The sequence below is a fragment of the Anomaloglossus baeobatrachus genome, chromosome 7 (genome assembly GCF_048569485.1).
Source record: "Anomaloglossus baeobatrachus isolate aAnoBae1 chromosome 7, aAnoBae1.hap1, whole genome shotgun sequence".
In the NCBI taxonomy this organism is placed as follows: Eukaryota; Metazoa; Chordata; class Amphibia; order Anura; family Aromobatidae; genus Anomaloglossus; species Anomaloglossus baeobatrachus.
The window spans coordinates 172,307,577-172,326,068 of NC_134359.1; the positions used below are offsets into that span (position 1 = coordinate 172,307,577).

Below are 18,492 nucleotides of genomic sequence, written 5' to 3' on the forward strand. Positions count from 1 at the left end.
AGACTGCGTTCAATACTCGCGATGGGCACTATGAATACTGCGTGATGCCCTTCGGCCTGTGTAACGCCCCAGCCGTCTTCCAAGAACTGGTGAACGACGTTTTCCGGGACCTTCTCTACGTCTGTGTGGTAGTGTATCTGGATGACATCCTTGTCTTCTCTCCGGACCTCCAGACCCACAGAGAGAACGTACAGCTGGTTCTACAAAGACTGAGAGAGAATCGTCTGTACGCCAAGTATGAGAAGTGTGTCTTTGAGCAGTCCTCTCTCCCCTTCCTGGGGTACATCATCTCTGATACCGGACTGCAGATGGATCCAAAGAAGGTCTCCTCCATTCTCAACTGGCCTCCTCCTTCTGGACTGAAGGCAATCCAACGTTTCCTGGGATTTGCCAACTACTACCGCCAGTTTATCCCCCACTTCTCTGCTCTGACTGCTCCTCTCTCCGCTTTGACCAAGAAGGAGGCTAATCCAAAGGACTGGTCACCTGCGGCCGACGCCGCGTTTGGCTCTCTGAAGCGGGCATTTGCCTCCTCTCCTGTACTCCACCGTCCGGAGTTAAACCGCCAGTTCACCTTGGAGGTGGATGCCTCCTCCTCGGGAGCCGGAGCAGTCCTCATGCAGAAGTCCTCCTCCGGGAAGATGGTGACTTGCGGTTTCTTCTCCAAGAGTTTCTCTGCGCCTGAACGCAACTACACCATCGGTGACCGAGAGCTCTTGGCAGTCAAACTGGCTCTGGAGGAATGGCGCTACCTTCTGGAAGGAGCAGTGTACCCCGTGATTATTTACACGGACCACAAGAACCTGGAATACCTGCGGTCCGCTCAGCGACTGAACCCACGGCAAGCCAGGTGGTCCTTATTCTTTGCCAGGTTTGATTTCCAGCTCCATTTCCGACCTGCGGACAAGAATATACGCGCTGATGCCTTGTCCAGGTCTTTCATGCCCATGGAGCAGGAGGAGGAGACTACCCAACCCATCATCTGTCCTAGCAAAATCATTCCGGTGGCCCCTGTCACCCTGGCCCAGATACCGCCCGGGAAGACCTATGTCTCTGAGACTGACAGGCAAAAAGTGTTACACTGGGGCCATGCCTCGAAAACAGCCGGTCATGCTGGCCAGAAGAGAACATGGAGCACGATTGTACGTCACTACTGGTGGCCATCTCTTCGCACGGACGTCGCTGCTTTTGTCTCTGCCTGCTCCTCTTGTGCCAGGAACAAGACACCCAAACACCTGCCATATGGCCGTCTTCTGCCTCTGCCGATACCCTCAGTTCCGTGGCAACACATAGCGATGGACTTTATTACGGACTTGCCATTGTCCTCCGGACACACAGTCATATGGGTCGTGGTGGATCGTTTCTCTAAAATGGCACATTTCGTCCCTATGACTGGACTGCCCTCTGCTCAGGAACTCGCGGACGCCTATATACATCACATTTTCCGCCTGCATGGCTTTCCATCACACATCGTATCCGACAGAGGAACTCAGTTCACCTCCCGCTTCTGGAGGGCGCTCTGCAAACATCTGGGAGTGACTCTGGACTTTTCTTCTGCTTACCATCCTCAGTCTAATGGCCAAGTGGAGAGGGTCAATCAAATCTTGACCTCCTTCTTGCGTCACTATGTCAACGCCCATCACGACGACTGGTCCACGCTTCTTCCTTGGGCTGAATTCTCCCATAACCACCACATCAGTGAGTCGTCCTCCAGCTCTCCCTTCCATGTCGTTTACGGACTTCAGCCCTCCGTCCCATTGCCTGTATCCCCTTCTTCGGATGTCCCTGCTGCTGATGCTGTAGCCCGTGACTTTGCAACCATTTGGGACTCTGTCAAGGCGTCCCTTGGGCGTGCTTCCCTACGGATGAAGAGACACACAGACAAGAGACGTCTGGACCCTCCGTGTTTCTCTCCTGGAGATCTAGTCTGGCTTGCTTCCAAGTACGTCTGATTGAAGATACCATCCTACAAGCTGGGTCCTCGCTACATCGGGCCGTTTAAAGTCCTCAACAGGATCAATGAGGTCTCCTACAAGCTACAGCTCCCGGCCACGATGAGGATACCCAATTCCTTCCACGTCTCCCTGCTCAAGCCGGTTGTCCTTGGTCCCTTCTCCGCTGCTGCCAGTTCGGCTCCTCCTCCTATTGCCGATGACGACATCTATGCGGTAAGGGATATCGTGGCCATGAAGACCGTACGGGGTCGAGAGTTCTTCCTGGTGGACTGGGCAGGGTATGGTCCTGAGGATAGATCCTGGGAGCCCCGGGAGAATGTGGGTACTCCGCTGATCCGTGCCTTCCTGTCCCGGTTGCGGGGAGGGGGGTGTGGGGGGGGGTACTGTCACGCTCCCCGGGTCCCCTGCGCTGTCACGCGTCCCGGCTCCCCTGCCTCGCTTCCCGGTTCCTTGGTCCGGTCACCGCCGCTCCCCGCTCTTCAGCATCCATTGCCAGCCCGTCCCCGGCGTCCTGGTCCCCGCTCCCGGCGCCCGTCGGCTTCTCAGCCCCAGCCCAGCCCTGCTGCTTCCTCCTCGCAGCTTCCTGCCCTGGCTTCTGGCACTCGGGCCGCGCGCATGCGCATTAGGGCGCGCGCGCGGTCATTGACCCTTTCTTAAAGGGCCAGCGTCCATTAACAGGAAATGATGCAAACAGGTACAGGGTATAAAGGGGTTTAATGTCCAAGGGGGCGGGGCCTGATCTTCGTGTTTCCTAAGCTAGGAGTCAGGTCTCCTGGTGTCTGTATGATATACTCACCTATCTCTCTTGTAGAGCCGTGCCTGCCTCGCCATCTGGTCCTGCCGAATCCCAAACCCCGAACGCGGTCCATCTGCCATCCTGACAGTCCGTACCATCTCGGATCCCTGCGGTGACCCGTCATCTCGCTCCGAAGGTTCCGGACCCCGCCTGACATCTTCTCGGCTTCCGAACCTGAGCTACGTCACCCGGACTACCCACAGTGACTCCGTGGTCCCAGGGACTTCTCCGTTAAACTCGTATGCACGGACTGTTCTGCTGCCTATAGTGCTCCAGCTACCGGACCCCTTACCACCATCTAGGAGTTCAGCCCAGTGGATCCACCTCCTGGGTCTGCCCGTCCACCTGGCCCTGACAATATCATCCTGTTATCCATATAGGTGTGTATTTACCTGCTTGACTATTTTTGGTTGTTTGATCCAGAATGTTTCTCCAGATAGGTCATGTGGAAATTTTCTTTCCTCAGTACAAATGTTTTCACTATGGCTTTGGAAAATTTTTTTGTATGTGCATCATGGTCATTTGACCCATTGTACTCTCAAGTAGCAATATATTGTACTGTTATGTTGTACTATGTACTAATTACGTGTTTATATGGTTTTGTAACCCTTTATGATCTTAGATAACTTTATCCTTGATAAAGACCTAAAAACAAGGTCGAAACGTTGGATGAATTATCCTTTTGCACAAATAAAGAATTTTCAGCATTCCAAGAGTTCTTTTCTTACGTTATTGATCACTATAGTGTGCCAGAGCTATTTCTATTGAATTGACTCTTATTTTTTCTGAGCACCTGCTATATACACAGTGAGCCAGACATATTCAATTTTCATTCAGAAGGCAGAGGGAAGCCTTAGCAGCTGAGCCTATATCTTGGCTTGTGAGCATTAGAACAGGCCGGCGATTACAGGGTAACATGAAAAATGTCCAGCTTGCATTATGACTAGAACATGACAATATCCTTTTAAGTACTAACCTATGATGCGTTCCTAAGCAGTTGATGTTATATGTTCTACATTTCATTTTCTGCATACTTTACAAGTAGTAGAATTTGCTTTGATATAGGCAACTGGATTTTCACAATGAAAAGGCAAAGGATAACGCCCGAAAAAGACGCCATACATTATGTCAGTGCCATCACTGACAAACCTGGATTGACCATGAAATACATCAATCCCCTTAAAGGTGAGTTAAAACAAGTTTTAACTAAATTGCCTTAATATTGTCATGCATTAGAATGACTGTCTTAGGTAATGATAAATATTTTCTACAGGAAGAGGAGTGTTTGCTGAAACTGAAATCGAAAAAGGGAGTTTTGTTGCAGAATATCGAGGCGAGCTCACGTATGCACTTACGATGGTAGACAACTACTCGAGATTTATGGTTGTGGTACAAGTCAAAGATCTAATGGCCCATACTGCAGCGAAGGTTTCCAAGCACACTTATGCAGACCTCATGGCTACTCAGAGAGAGTCCTCACAGATCAAGGCACTGCCTTTGAAGCGGAAATCTTCAAGGACTTCTGCAGCTTTTACCGATGCAGGAAGATGCGCACTACACCCTACCATGCTCAAACCCATGGTTATCAACCTGCTCAGGACTTTACCCCATATTCCAGATGTGGCCTTACAAGTGATTTATAGAGGGGTAACAATACGTTGGGATCACCGGATCTAATCTCCCTTTTTATACACCCTAAAATCTTGTTTGCTTTAGAATAAACAATAACATCATAAAGGTATAGCAGTACCGTTTCAAAGTTTCGGTGATCCAAGCAGCATTCCATCAGCCTCTGGAAGGTTCCTGGCAAATTGCACAGCTCGAAGGGCATGCTTTTGAACTCGCAGAGACCCATCGGGATGGCAAAGGCGGTCTTCTCCCGGTCTGCCTCAGCAACGGACACTTGCCAATAGCGACTAGTGAGATCAAGGGTAGAAAAATAATTTGCAGTTCTCAATGCAGCTAGCTATTCCTCAATACAGAGGAGTGGTGCTGTCCTTCTTCTTTAACAGGACCAACGGAGCTGCCCAGAGGCTACAACTGTCACGGATAACCCCAGCCTCCTTCATGTTGCTCAACATGTCCTTGGTACACTGGTAATGTGCAGGTAGTTTTGGCTTATATCTCTCTTTGATGGGTGGGTGTGCACTTGTGGGGATGTAGTGTTTGACCCCTTTTATTCTTCAAAAGTCTAGCGGATGTTTGCTGAAGACTTGCTCGTATTCTTGCACTAGCCTGTAGACCCCCTTCTTGTGATGTGAAGGTGTGGAGTCAGTGCCTACGTGTAATTCCTTACACCACTCCTCTGGCTGACTTGGTGAGCTGTCACTGAATGGGTGGGCTGAAGCAATGGTGGATGCTGCTGTTTGGATAGCATGTGTATCTACTGAGAACAGCTTATCAATGGTGGCAAATCGGAGCAGCTTAATCTCTTGCTCTCCGCAGTTCAACACTCTCATGGGCACTCTTCCCTTCCATATTAATGAATAAAACTATGATGTAAATAGCATATAGATACCCCACAAATGCAGATAAAAGTAGGTTATGGGAAAAGGGGGAAGAGAGAAACAGGAAAATAGTGGAATAAAGTATACCTTCCAGGTGGGAGAGGAAATGGCAGCACAGCCAGTGGAGGTGAAGCAAGGGGAGCCTGCAACTAAAGAGTTGAGAGCGTTATCACATGGTGACTGAGCCTGATTGTAACGGGAGAATAGAGGTGCCGATCCTGTCTTACCTGCGTTGGTGTAGAAGTGGGTGTCCTGTGGTGGAGTCAGCTGTGTGCAGTGGTGGCCGTGGGTTCTTTTATGTGCGACCGTAGTAATAGCTGCGCCCACTTCCTGTATGGGAATGGAATGCAGTGAGGCTAATGGAACGCACGCCTGCGCATTTGTGTTTAACGTCGCGCATGTGCAGAACGGAGAAAAGGCTGCGCTCACTTCCTAATGAAAGGGAGTGAGACGCAGCTGGGAAGGGAAGGGAAAAGATTAGGGTTTGGGGATGATGAAAGGGCTTTCTACGGGCAAGGATGGCAAAGGGTGGCAGTGACGGAAAGTCAGGCAGCCTGTCCTGTCCTGTCCTGTCCGTCCGTCTTTTTGTATCATGAATTGGAAAGACTGCAAGGGGGAGGGGAGGTGCTTGTGCCCAAAAGGAGGAGTTATTCAGATTCATTGCAGTGGGCGGCGGCTGCAAAAAGCACCATTCTTCTTGTTTTTGCTCTGCAAAACAGCCTTTTCAAGGGTTGGCTTGGGTGACAAAATGTCTTCTGTAGGCGTGGGTTTGTCTCCCTCTCCCTAAGATGTGTCCAGTATAGGCCAGGGTGCCACTCAAGGCCGTAACCAATTCGGGTTATAGCTTCTCGGCCTTTTGGCTAAGATCAAGTGTAGTTTCGGAGGACGCTACCTTGGTCGGTACTGGAAGGTGCCTGGGATTGCACGTCTGCCGGCCTTGAGGGAGTGTGTGCGCCTTCTGGTGACACATAGCCCTCTTGTGCCTGGACGGTTCCCAGGCAACGGGAGGCGATCACCTTTGTTATTTTGAAGTCCTACTGATAAACAGAAAAAAAAAAATTAAATCTGTTCTTATCAGTTTAATATCTGATACGTCCCCTCTCTGGGGACCATATATTAAATGGATTTTTAGAACAAGGAGATGGAAAAAATCTTGCTCTGTCCACTCCACGCATTGACCTGGTATTGCAGTACCTCCAGGACCGGTGCACCCCTTCTTAACCCAGTTTCCAAAAGCAGAACTCAATTCACCTGATTCAAATGAGCCCCATTAGTGAATTGAAAGAAAGCAAAAACTTTATATGCACCTCAATTTGGCCAATTCACTTTTCACACTTTCACCCTTTTTTTTATCTTTCACACCTTTTACTTGCTTTATTGATGCAAAAGCTGTGCCAAATAGCAAACTCATCTCCACTCAACTTGACCAACTCTGCTATGTCCCGTGCAGTATCTTATTCTCAGTCTTATCTAGATCATTTGCAATTGAATAGAATAGATCCCTTTTGGACACATTGGATTCAGCTGCTGCAGTCACTGCAGGTGTTAGAAGATGCAGACTTGGCATCAGGTGCTGTCTATCAGATTCCACTCCAATTAAAGCTTCCATTGTTTTTCGGTGTTTTCTTTGAGCAATGATGATGTCTTTAGTGATCTGTTGGCTCCTTCTCCTGGAGGAAGAGTTTGCTTGCTCTTGGACTTTCAAAAAGAGAGGTCATGATAGACATTTAGCTTCTGAGCCCAATTGGGGACAGTCATGGGTGATGAATGTTTTGCAACCTGCTGCGAAGCCTGATACCGCAATATAAGGAACGTCAAATACTAAGAATGGGCGGCCTATGAAAGAATTAGTACTTTCATTAAGCATACTTAAACGGCTAATTGGGAATAGACAAACTGTAAAAAGCCCTCTGAGAATGCCCCTCTCTAACCTTTGTTAGTAAGCTTTTCTGTAGTCTGCCTGTTGATGTATTTTCCGTTTGAACAGTGCACAACATGAAGTGACGGAACACTGGCTTGTCAAAATGTCCCCCGCTGACATCACAATAGCGCTGCTGCCTAGAAAGCCAGCTGCGCAGCAGAAGTTGCTCTTTGGGTGGGATGGTGGGCTAATGTATCTATTCCTGCTTGGTGTGAGTTTGACATGATCTAGAGCAACGAGTTCCTGCGGCTAGCGGTTGATTATTGGCTGTAATGGGGCTTTCTGGCTGGTGCCAGACTTTCTTCTTAGCACACAGGAACCACAATCCCTACACTATGCTTCGATGGATTCTCTCATCCCAGCCCAGTAAAACTACATATTTCACACAGTTATAAGCAGCCCATGGGCATTCACCTGGATTAAAACCCATAACAGCTCATAGACCAAACAATCAATCTACCACTGGACCAAAGACAGGAAGCTAAATCCACTGCCTGCGGTAACTAACTTAATCCTATAGGCTACTCACACAACAAACCCAAGAGAAAGGAAAAAAACATGGCTTCGATTATCCATCCAATGAAAACGCATAACCATTGTCAGCCATTGGACAATGCAATTGCACACATGGTGACATGGTGCACGGCCCAATGAATCAAGTCTGTACTTCATATTCACGGTTTAAGCCCTTGGGTTCTAATGTGTCCAGAGTACATATCCAGAAAGATTCCCTTTCTTTGTGCTAAGCACAAGTCAACAATACGTTGTAAGCAGATTCTATTACCAGTCCCACACCATTTTGTGACGCATAATCACACAGTGGCCCAATTAAGATTCCAAGTCATCGAACATGTCCCAGCCATACGCAGAGGAGGCGATAGAATTAGGAAGCTCAAAGAAAGGGAATCTTTCTGGATATATACTCTGGGCACGTTGGAACCCAAGGGCTTAAACCATGAATATGAAGAACAGACTTGATTCATTGGGCCGTGCACATTTTTTCTAATGCCCGGTTCTTTTTCGTGTTCACACTATATATGGTTCCACTATGTATGGAGTTCCATTCTTCCTTGTTTTTTTTTGTCATGTTTGTCATGTCTGATCAACTGGTTACATTATGTCTGATTACCTTGTCTAACAGTTTTTTCTCCCCTTTCTTTACCTTCCAGGTTCCCATAGTCACGTGAAATATCCCTGTTGCACTTGATTACGGCTCACTAGTCACTATAGGATGTCTTATATCTAACATCACACTCTCACCCATCAGCACTCTATAGGTTTGTATAAGGTATGCGCTTACACATCCGGTCCTCCATAGGTATTTCCACTTATGTAACACTATCCCTATGATCACTCATAACTCATACCCTTGTAGTCAATTACAGCCTCCTCTCTCCCCCCTCCCCTTCTCCCTTTCCATCTATAATTTTGCCAGTACAATATTAGTTTACATTAGGCACACACTCACATATTCCTTTCCTTAGTGACTTATTGTAATTCACATTCGCATACAATTCTCTATGCCTGCCCCATTACTACATTCATACCTACTTGACCCTATCCTGATACCCCTTGTCTCACCTTGTTGGTCCCTACACCTGTTATCATGTCCTTTCCTGTGTCTGTCTTGTCACACAACACATTTTAGCATATCCCTTGTGCTCCTTATTACCTGTCCTGCCTATTAGAATTATGTCCATTATGTCCATGCATGGCCCAATGAATAAAGTCTGTACTTCATATTCATGGTTTAAGCCATTGGGTTCCAATGTGCCCAGAGTATATATCCAGAAAGATTCCTTTTCTTTGAGCTTCCTAATTATATTGCCTCCTCTGCGTATGGCTTGGACATGTTCGATGACTTGGAATCTTAATTGGATCACTGTGTGATTATGCGTCACAAAATGGTGTGGGACTGGTAATAGAATCTGCTTACAATGTATTGTTGACTTGTGTTTAGCTCAAAGAAAGAGAATCTTTCTGGATATGTACTCTGGGCACATTAGAACCCAAGGGCTTAAACCGTGAATATGAAGTAAAGACTTGATTCATTGGGCCGTGCACCATGTCACCATGTGTCCAATTGCATTGTCCAATGGCTCACAATGGTTATGCGTTTTCATTGGATGGATAATCGAAGCCATGTTTTTTTCCTTTCTGTTGGGTTTGTTGTGTGAGTAGCCTATAGGATTAAGTTGGTTACCGCAGGCAGTGGATTTAGCTTCCTGTCTTTGGTCCAGTGGTAGATGGATTGTCTGGTCTATGAGCTGTTATTGGTTTGAATGCAGGTGAATGCCCATGGGCTGCTTATGACTGTGTAAAATATGTAGTTTTACTGGGCTGGGATGAGAGAATCCATTGAAGCATGGTGTAGGGATTGTGGTTCCTGTGTGCTAAGAAGAGAGGCTGGCACCAGCCAGAAAGCCCCATTGCAGCCAATAATCACTTAATAACTTTTTCAACTTGTCATCATATGGGAGGCCTTCCATTCCTTGTAGTAGTCTAGTTGCCCACCTTTGAACTGACTCTAACTTCTGAATGTCCTTTTTAAAATGTGGAGCCCAAAACTGGTTCCCATATTCCAGATGTGGCCTTACAAGTGATTTATAGAGGTGTAACAATACTTTGGGATCACGGGATCTAATCTCCCTTTTTATACACCCTAAAATCTTGTCCCAAGCAGCATTCCATCAGCCTCTGGAAGGTTCCTGGCGCATTGCACAGCTCGAAGGGCATGCTTTTGAACTCGCAGAGACCCATAGGGGTGGCGAAGGCGGTCTTCTCCCGGTCTGCCTCAGCAACGGACACTTGCCAATAGTGACTAGTGAGATCAAGGGTAGAAAAATAATTTGCAGTTCTCAATGCAGCTAGCGATTCCTCAATACGGGGAGCGGTGCCGTCCTTCTTCTTTAACAGGATCAACAGAGCTGCCCAAAGGCTACAACTGTCACGGATAACCCCAGCCGCCTTCATGTTGCTCAACATGTCCTTGGTACACTGGCAATGTGAAGGTGGTATTGGCTTATAGCTCTCTTTGATGGGTGGGTGTGCACCTGTGGGGATGTGGTGTAATGATGGATGCTGTGGCTTGGATATCATTAAATATAGGGACCCCTATACAGTAGTATGAGAATTTTTTTTGTATTCAATGATCGGTATTACCTTTAGGGGCGCGGCACTGCGATGGGCGCGGTCTGCGCGGCTTCATACGCCATCCTCTTCCTATTGTACTGGGAGTGGTTGGTTTTTGGTGACGGAGGTGCAGGGGCTGGCGCCCATGTGCAGTGCTGGCTAAGGTATATCGATGATATTTTGATTTTTTGGCAGGGCACTGTGGAGCAGCTCGAGACATTTATGGGGGAACTTAATAACAACACCTTTAACATCAGATTGACGCATAAGCATAGCAGCAGTTGCGTTGACTTCCTGGATATTAAAATTTCATTCGGTTCTGATCGAATTCTTCAGACCGACGTCCATAGGAAGGAAACATCAATCAACGCACTGCTGCATGCTTCTTCTGCTCATACCCCCTCCACCATCCGGGCCGTACCGACTGGCCAGTTCCTCAGGATGAAGCGAATTTGTTCGTCAGACACTGCTTTTGAACAACAGTCTGCCGACCTCCAGCGCCATAGGGGTGGTGAAGGCGGTCTTCTCCCGGTCTGCCTCAGCAAAGGACACTAGCCAATAGTGACTAGTGAGATCAAGGGTAGAAAAATAATTTGCAGTTCTCAATGCAGCTAGCGATTCCTCAATACGGGGGAGTGGTGCCGTCCTTCTTCTTTAACAGGACCAACGGAGCTGCCCAAAGGCTACAACTGTCACGGATAACCCCAGCCGCCTTCATGTTGCTCAACATGTCCTTGGTACACTGGTAATGTGAAGGTGGTATTGGCTTATAGCTCTCTTTGATGGGTGGGTGTGCACCTGTGGGGATGTAGTGTTGGACCCCTTTTATTCCCTCAAAATCTAGCGGATGTTTGCTGAAGACTTGCTCGCTCGTATTCTTGCACTACCCTGTGGACCCGCTTCTTGTGATGTGAAGGTGTGGAGTCAGTGCCTACGTGTAATTCCTGACACCACTCCTCTGGCTGACTTGGTGAGCAGTCACTGACTGGGTGGGGTGCAGTAATAGTGGATGCTGCTACTTGGATAGCATGTGTATCTACTGTGAACAGCTTATTAATGGTGGCAAGTCGGGGCAGCTTAACCTCCTGCTCTCCGCAGTTTAACACTCTCACGGGCACTCTTCCCTTCCGCATTAATGAATAAAACTATGATGTAAATATCATATAGATACCCCACAATTGTAAATAAAGGTAGGTTATGGGAAAAGGGGGAACAGGAAAAGAGGAAAATAGTGTAATAAAGTATACCTTCTGGGGGTGAGAGGAAATGGCAGCACAGCCAGTGGAGGTGAAGCAAAAGGAAGCCTGCAACTAAAGAGTTGAGAGCGTTATCACATGGTGACTGAGCCTGATTGTAAAGGGAGCATAGAGTGGAGCATACTCTGGGCACGTTAGAACCCAAGTTCTTAAACCATGAATATGGACCCCTTTTATTCTCCCAAAGTCTAGCGGATGTTTGCTGAAGACTTGCTCGTATTCTTGCACTACCCTGTGGACCCGCTTCTTGTGATGTGAAGGTGTGGAGTCAGTGCCTACGTGTAATTCCTTACACCACTCCTCTGGTTGACTTGGTGAGCTGTCACTGAATGGGTGTGGTGAAGTAACGGTGGATGCTGTGGCTTGGATATCATATTAAATATAGGGACCCCCATACAGTAGTATGAGAATTTTTTTTGTATTCAATGATCGGTATTACCTTCAGGGGCGCGGCACGTGGACGTGCGTTCCATTAGCCTCACTGAATTCCACTCCCATACAGGAAGTGGGCGCAGCTATTACTACGGTCGCACATAAAAGAACCCACAGCCACCACTGCACACACGGTAGGTTTTTTAACTGCATGAGAGGACACACACAAGCTAGGGACCCCAACGTAGAGAAATACTTTGGCGTAGTGTTGGGGCTCTATTGCATTGATCAATTCAGTAGCTAAATTTCTCTTGATTCATATGTTCATGGCAGTAATGCAGATTCCATTTTTCACATATTCACTCTTGCATATAGCTATTGGATTTTTCAAGTCAGTATTCACACAGCAGTTTCTGCTATTTCATGTATTCCCCTTACATAGTCACTGGTGTGCATACCTTGTCTCCCCATAGTGATGTTTTTTTAGGTTTTTGCACCCAGTTCGGACTTAGAATGGTGTTCCAAACGTTATTCCTATTTGTTAGTATTTTTTCGTTTGTGAACCCTCCCCAACCACACCTATTGCCAATCCATATCATACGCATAAATAGCCTGGGTCACAGCTTCCCATACACGGTAGGTTTTTTAACTGCATAAGAGGAAACACACAAGCTAGGGACCCCAACGTAGAGAAATATTTTGGCGTAGTGTTGGGGCTCTATTGCATTGATCAATTCAGTAGCTAAATTTCTCTTGATTCATATGTTCATGGCAGTAATGCAGATTCCATTTTTCACATATTCACTCTTGCATATAGCTATTGGATTTTTCAAGTCAGTATTCACACAGCAGTTTCTGCTATTTCATGTATTCCCCTTACATAGTCACTGGTGTGCATACCTTATCTCCCCATAGTGATGTTTTTTTAGGTTTTTGCACCCAGTTCGGACTTAGAATGGTGTTCCAAACGTTATTCCTATTTGTTAGTATTTTTTCGTTTGTGAACCCTCCCCAACCACACCTATTGCCAATCCATAGCATACGCATAAATAGCCTGGGTCTCAGCTTCCCATACACGGTAGGTTTTTTAACTGCATGAGAGGACACACACAAGCTAGGGACCCCAACGTAGAGAAATACTTTGGCGTAGTGTTGGGGCTCTATTGCATTGATCAATTCAGTAGCTAAATTTCTCTTGATTCATATGTTCATGGCAGTAATGCAGATTCCATTTTTCACATATTCACTCTTGCATATAGCTATTGGATTTTTCAAGTCAGTATTCACACAGCAGTTTCTGCTATTTCATGTATTCCCCTTACATAGTCACTGGTGTGCATACCTTATCTCCCCATAGTGATGTTTTTTTAGGTTTTTGCACCCAGTTCGGACTTAGAATGGTGTTCCAAACGTTATTCCTATTTGTTAGTATTTTTTCGTTTGTGAACTCTCCCCAACCACACCTATTGCCAATCCATATCATACGCATAAATAGCCTGGGTCTCAGCTTCCCATACACGGTAGGTTTTTTAACTGCATGAGAGGACACACACAAGCTAGGGACCCCAACGTAGAGAAATATTTTGGCGTAGTGTTGGGGCTCTATTGCATTGATCAATTCAGTAGCTAAATTTCTCTTGATTCATATGTTCATGGCAGTAATGCAGATTCCATTTTTCACATATTCACTCTTGCATATAGCTATTGGATTTTTCAAGTCAGTATTCACACAGCAGTTTCTGCTATTTCATGTATTCCCCTTACATAGTCACTGGTGTGCATACCTTATCTCCCCATAGTGATGTTTTTTTAGGTTTTTGCACCCAGTTCGGACTTAGAATGGTGTTCCAAACGTTATTCCTATTTGTTAGTATTTTTTCGTTTGTGAACCCTCCCCAACCACACCTATTGCCAATCCATAGCATACGCATAAATAGCCTGGGTCTCAGCTTCCCATACACGGTAGGTTTTTTAACTGCATGAGAGGACACACACAAGCTAGGGACCCCAACGTAGAGAAATACTTTGGCGTAGTGTTGGGGCTCTATTGCATTGATCAATTCAGTAGCTAAATTTCTCTTGATTCATATGTTCATGGCAGTAATGCAGATTCCATTTTTCACATATTCACTCTTGCATATAGCTATTGGATTTTTCAAGTCAGTATTCACACAGCAGTTTCTGCTATTTCATGTATTCCCCTTACATAGTCACTGGTGTGCATACCTTATCTCCCCATAGTGATGTTTTTTTAGGTTTTTGCACCCAGTTCGGACTTAGAATGGTGTTCCAAACGTTATTCCTATTTGTTAGTATTTTTTCGTTTGTGAACTCTCCCCAACCACACCTATTGCCAATCCATATCATACGCATAAATAGCCTGGGTCTCAGCTTCCCATACACGGTAGGTTTTTTAACTGCATGAGAGGACACACACAAGCTAGGGACCCCAACGTAGAGAAATACTTTGGCGTAGTGTTGGGGCTCTATTGCATTGATCAATTCAGTAGCTAAATTTCTCTTGATTCATATGTTCATGGCAGTAATGCAGATTCCATTTTTCACATATTCACTCTTGCATATAGCTATTGGATTTTTCAAGTCAGTATTCGCACAGCAGTTTCTGCTATTTCATGTATTCCCCTTACATAGTCACTGGTGTGCATACCTTATCTCCCCATAGTGATGTTTTTTTAGGTTTTTGCACCCAGTTCGGACTTAGAATGGTGTTCCAAACGTTATTCCTATTTGTTAGTATTTTTTCGTTTGTGAACTCTCCCCAACCACACCTATTGCCAATCCATATCATACGCATAAATAGCCTGGGTCTCAGCTTCCCATACACGGTAGGTTTTTTAACTGCATGAGAGGACACACACAAGCTAGGGACCCCAACGTAGAGAAATACTTTGGCGTAGTGTTGGGGCTCTATTGCATTGATCAATTCAGTAGCTAAATTTCTCTTGATTCATATGTTCATGGCAGTAATGCAGATTCCATTTTTCACATATTCACTCTTGCATATAGCTATTGGATTTTTCAAGTCAGTATTCACACAGCAGTTTCTGCTATTTCATGTATTCCCCTTACATAGTCACTGGTGTGCATACCTTATCTCCCCATAGTGATGTTTTTTTAGGTTTTTGCACCCAGTTCGGACTTAGAATGGTGTTCCAAACGTTATTCCTATTTGTTAGTATTTTTTCGTTTGTGAACCCTCCCCAACCACACCTATTGCCAATCCATATCATACGCATAAATAGCCTGGGTCTCAGCTTCCCATACACGGTAGGTTTTTTAACTGCATGAGAGGACACACACAAGCTAGGGACCCCAACGTAGAGAAATACTTTGGCGTAGTGTTGGGGCTCTATTGCATTAATCAATTCAGTAGCTAAATTTCTCTTGATTCATATGTTCATGGCAGTAATGCAGATTCCATTTTTCACATATTCACTCTTGCATATAGCTATTGGATTTTTCAAGTCAGTATTCACACAGCAGTTTCTGCTATTTCATGTATTCCCCTTACATAGTCACTGGTGTGCATACCTTATCTCCCCATAGTGATGTTTTTTTAGGTTTTTGCACCCAGTTCGGACTTAGAATGGTGTTCCAAACGTTATTCCTATTTGTTAGTATTTTTTCGTTTGTGAACCCTCCCCAACCACACCTATTGCCAATCCATATCATACGCATAAATAGCCTGGGTCTCAGCTTCCCATACACGGTAGGTTTTTTAACTGCATGAGAGGACACACACAAGCTAGGGACCCCAACGTAGAGAAATACTTTGGCGTAGTGTTGGGGCTCTATTGCATTGATCAATTCAGTAGCTAAATTTCTCTTGATTCATATGTTCATGGCAGTAATGCAGATTCCATTTTTCACATATTCACTCTTGCATATAGCTATTGGATTTTTCAAGTCAGTATTCACACAGCAGTTTCTGCTATTTCATGTATTCCCCTTACATAGTCACTGGTGTGCATACCTTATCTCCCCATAGTGCCTGGGATCTGACCCAGACACTAGCAGTTTTGCACTCCTACCCAAAACTGGACTCCTCACTGAACTCACTACCTCCACGGTTCAACTCTAAACTGAACTTCAACTAACTGACTGGTTTTCCCACCTCCAGGCCTGTGAACTCCTTGGTGTGTGGGGCCAACCACCTGGCTCCGCCCCACCTGGTGTGGACATCAGCCCCTGGAGGGAGGCAACAACGGTTTTGTGTCTGACTAGAGTAACTATCCGGGAAAGGGGGTGTGTGTGTGTTATGTCTGTGACTAACTGGCTAGTCCAGGGCGTCACACTTGCACTACCCTGTAGACCCCCTTCTTGTGATGTGAAGGTGTGGAGTCAGTGCCTACGTGTAATTCCTGACACCACTCCTCTGGCTGACTTGGTGAGCTGTCACTGACTGGGTGGGGTGCAGTAATGGTGGATGCTGCTGCTGCTTGGATAGCATGTGTATTTACTGTGAACAGCTTATCAATGGTGGCAAATCGGGGCAGCTTAACCTCTTGCTTTCCGCAGTTCAACACTCTCACGCGCACTCTTCCCTTCCGTATTAATGAATAAAACTGTGATATAAATAGTATATAGATACCCCACAAATGCAGATAAAGGTAGGTTATGGGAAAAGGGAGAAGAGGGAAACAGGAAAATAGTGTAATAAAGTATACCTTCCAGGGGGGAGAGGAAATGGCAGCACAGCCAGTGGAGGTGAAGCAAGGGGAAGCCTGCAACTAAATTGTTGAGAGCATTATCACATGGTGACTGAGCCTGATTGTAACGGGAGCATAGAGGTGCCGATCCTGTCTTACCTGCGTTGGTGTAGAAGTGGGTTTCCAGTGGTGGAGTCAGCTGTGTGCAGTGGTGGCTGTGGGTTCTTTTATGTGCGACCGTAGTAATAGCTGCGCCCACTTCCTGTATGGGAGTGGAACGCAGTGAGGCTAATGGAACGCACGTCCACGTGCCGCGCCCCTGAAGGTCATACCGATCATTGAATACAAAAAAAATTCTCATACTACTGTATGGGGGTCCCTATATTTAATATGATATCCAAGCCACAGCATCCACCATTACTTCACCACAGCCATTCAGTGACAGCTCACCAAGTCAGCCAGAGGAGTGGTGTAAGGAATTACACGTAGGCACTGACTCCACACCTTCACATCACAAGAAGCGGGTCCACAGGGTAGTGCAAGAATATGAGCAAGTCTTCAGCAAACATCCGCTAGGCTTTGGGAGAATAAAAGGGTCCATATTCATGGTTTAAGAACTTGGGATCTAACGTGCCCAGAGTATGCTCCACTCTATGCTCCCTTTACAATCAGGCTCAGTCACCATGTGATAACGCTCTCAACTCTTTAGTTGCAGGCTTCCTTTTGCTTCACTTCCACTGGCTGTGCTGCCATTTCCTCTCACCCCCAGAAGGTATACTTTATTACACTATTTTCCTCTTTCCCTGTTCCCCCTTTTCCCATAACCTACCTTTATTTACATTTGTGGGGTATCTATATGATATTTACATCATAGTTTTATTCATTAATGCGGAAGGGAAGAGTGCCCGTGAGAGTGTTGAACTGCGGAGAGCAGGAGGTTAAGCTGCCCCGACTTGCCACCATTGATAAGCTGTTCACAGTAGATACACATGCTATCCAAGTAGCAGCATCCACCATTACTGCACCCCACCCAGTCAGTGACTGCTCACCAAGTCAGCCAGAGGAGTGGTGTTAGGAATTACACGTAGGCACTGACTCGACACCATCACATCACAAGAAGGGGGTCTACAGGGAAGTGCAAGAATACGAGCAAGTCTTCAGCAAACATCCGCTAGATTTTAGGGGAATAAAAGGGGTCCAACACCACATCCCCACAGGTGCACACCCACCCATCAAAGAGAGCTATAAGCCAATACCACCTTCACATTGCCAGTGTACCAAGGACATGTTGAGCAACATGAAGGCGGCTGGGGTTATCCGTGACAGTTGTAGCCTTTGGGCAGCTCTGTTGATCCTGTTAAAGAAGAAGGACGGCACCACTCCCCGTATTGAGGAATCGCTAGCTGCATTGAGAACTGCAAATTATTTTTCTACCCTTGATCTCACTAGTCACTATTGGCAAGTGTCCGTTGCTGAGGCAGACCGGGAGAAGACCGCCTTCGCCACCCCTATGGGTCTCTGCGAGTTCAAAAGCATGCCCTTCGAGCTGTGCAATGCGCCAGGAACCTTCCAGAGGCTGATGGAATGCTGCTTGGGACAAGATTTTAGGGTGTATAAAAAGGGAGATTAGATCCCGTGAACCCAATGTATTGTTACACCTCTATAAATCACTTGTAAGGCCACATCTGGAATATGGGAACCAGTTTTGGGCTCCACATTTTAAAAAGGACATTCAGAAGTTAGAGTCAGTTCAAAGGTGGGCAACTAGACTACTACAAGGAATGGAAGGCCTCCCATATGATGACAAGTTGAAAAAGTTATTAAGTGATTATTGGCTGCAATGGGGCTTTCTGGCTGGTGCCAGCCTCTCTTCTTAGCACACA

General features: G+C 46.2%; 1 pseudogene; it reads left to right on the forward strand.

Annotated features, from left to right (window-relative positions):
- The first annotated feature begins 6,269 nt into the window (after positions 1–6,269).
- On the forward strand, positions 6,270–6,474 carry LOC142246869 (U2 spliceosomal RNA; annotated as a pseudogene).
- The last annotated feature ends 12,018 nt before the right edge of the window (positions 6,475–18,492 follow it).